The sequence below is a fragment of the Lithobates pipiens genome, unplaced genomic scaffold (genome assembly GCF_037356315.1).
Source record: "Lithobates pipiens isolate NorthernLeopardFrog02 unplaced genomic scaffold, aLitPip1_a1.2 Scaffold_16, whole genome shotgun sequence".
NCBI classification, from domain to species: Eukaryota; Metazoa; Chordata; class Amphibia; order Anura; family Ranidae; genus Lithobates; species Lithobates pipiens.
The window spans coordinates 652,040,591-652,043,302 of NW_027507748.1; positions in this window are offsets into that span (position 1 = coordinate 652,040,591).

Consider the following 2,712-nt stretch of genomic DNA (forward strand, 5'->3'; position numbering starts at 1 on the left):
TATACGTCTGTTTTTACTTTAGAGGCATTTTGAAATGAGCTGATTTGATGTTTTGCCACTTGTTTTATTGAATCCAGGGGAAAAATGTGGGCATGCATATATATGCATAGCACACCTCCAATGTGGCATTAATATCAGGGAAATGTAGTCTACTGGCCAAAATATTCATGACATTCTAATATGTTTTTACTTTAGGGTTTGCCAGCTGATGGCGTCTACATTTACTAAAATAATATAGAACATTCACATTTGAAAGGGAATTTTCTCATAGTTTAGTGAATAAGATGTTCTGTACACCTAAAATGCTAAATGATGTGCCAGAGTAATTGTACCATATAGGTATTTTGCGTATGCATGATTGGATGATGAAAGTAAAAGCGGCTTCAGCAAATTCACTATGGCGTGTGCACACGATCGGAATTTCCGGCAGAAAAAGTCAGATGGAATCATTTAAAGTGGAAGTAAACTCCCCTATCGTTTTCAGCCAAGGAAGCTGCCATATTTGCCTCTGTTTAATCCTCAACTGCTATGGTGCTGCACATGTGATTCGTTATGACACCAGCTGTTGAATGGTTTGATAGTTTGGCTGAGAGCACAGCCAATGTGCAGTTAGCATTCCCGGCATTCCCTTTTTTTTTTTTAACAGTTTAAATCGATGGGTTTACTTCCACTTTAATTGGATATTCTGATCATGTGTGGGCTTCAGCGGATTTTTTTTTTTTCGAAAATTCTGACTCACCTAGAAATAGAGCATGTTTTAAATCTTTCTGATGGAATCAATTTCTATCAGGAAAACTGTTCGGCTGTATGCTATACCGGCGGACCAAAAACGACGCAAGGGCAGCTATTGGCTACTGGCTATTGAACTTTTTTTCTAGTCCCGTCGTACTTGTTGTACGTCATCGCATTCTAAACGATCGGACTTTAGTGTGATGGTGTGTAGGCAAGTCCGTTTCAGCAGAACTCCATTGGGAAAACCGTTAGAGTTTATTCTGACGGAAAAAACGGTTGTGTGTATGCGGCATTAGGCCTCATGCACACTGGACGTTTAGCAATAGTGCATGAGACTGCAGCTTTTATATGCAGGTGGAAGGGCCCCAACCAGCCACACTGCCAGCAACCTAACAAAAATATATGGTAGGCTGGATGGTGCACCAAGTGCTACCAACATTTAGGATGGTATGCACCCAGGAACAAATGCCCAGAACGCAGGCACTCTTCATTCCAAGCATTTATCACTGGGTGCATACTGCTCTACATGTTGGTGTGCCAAGTATACATGAGGCTAAACATTCATTTTGCCAAGTGAACAATTAATGCTTCTTTAGTAGATCAACCCTTAAGACCTCCTAATCTTTACTTTAGTTCTGACACTATTGTCAGCTGAAGACCATCTAATGTACACCACTAGGGATGAGCCGAACACCCCCCGGTTCGGTTCGCACCAGAACTTTCGAACGGACCCCACGTGCGTTACGAACGTTAGAACCCCATTGAAGTCTATGGGACTCGAACGTTCGAAATGGAAAGTGCTAATTTTAACGGCTAATATGCAAGATACTGTCCTAAAAAGGGTTTGGGGACCTGGCTCCTGCCCCAGGGGACATGGGTCAATGCCTAAAATGTTTTTAAAAATGGCCGTTTTGGCGGGAGCACTGATTTTAATGACGATTAAAGTGAAAAAAAAAAGTGAAATATTCCTTTAAATATGGTGCCTGGGGGGTGTCTGTAGTATGCCTGTGAAGTGCCACGTGTTTCCCGTGTTTAGAACAGTCCCTGCACAAAATGACATTAAACGGAAATAACACCATTTAAAACTGCTTGCGGTTTTAATGTTATATCTGGTTCCTGCAATATGGTTGAAAATCATTGAGAAAAATGCCATGGGTAGCCCTCCCTGCCCATTACCAGCCTATTTGGGTCTTGTACGCATATTAAGGGGAACCCCGTACCCATATTAAAAAAAGGAAATGCGTGTGGCCCCCAGGCCCTATATACTCAGAACAGCAATATACAGGCAGTGCAAACAAGACAGGGACTGTGTAGGTTTGTTGTGTTAAGTTGAATCTGTTTGTAATTTTCAACTGGTACATTTTTAAACTGTAGCTCCAGTCAAAAAAAACGATTTTTAAGCTTTTTGGAAAACATAGGGAAGGGTTATCACCCCTGTATAATTTGTTTTGTCGTCCATCTTTTTTCATCTCACTTGCTGTTGTCTCCTTCCGTTTGCAAGTAGGAGATGTTTGTAAATTGGATGTTTGAAAGTAGGGGCCTGCCCTATATGCTCTGCAGAAATGGCGGAACAAGGTGTTGGTTTTGCCACAACATTGTAAGCCCTCAAAGTGACTCTTGGTGGGCGCTGGAGCGCCCTGCTGTGAACGATTATATCAAGAATTGTAATTACATGCCATTGTTGAACAGTGGTAGAAAAATTGACCTTTGGTGGTTGTGGTGCTGGTGCCACAACACTATAAGTCCTCACCGTTACTCTGGGTGGGCACAGGAAGGGGCCCTCCTGTGAAATATTATATCAAGAATTGTAATTACATGTCCCTGTTAAACAGGGGCAGAAAAATTGGGCCTTAGGCACTGGTGCCATCACACTGCAACCTCTGCCATATACTCTAGTTTTATTGCAGGAATTAGCCCTGCTGCAAAGCATTGCATCAAAAATTGTACTTAAACGCCCCTGTTAAACAGGGGCAGAAAAAT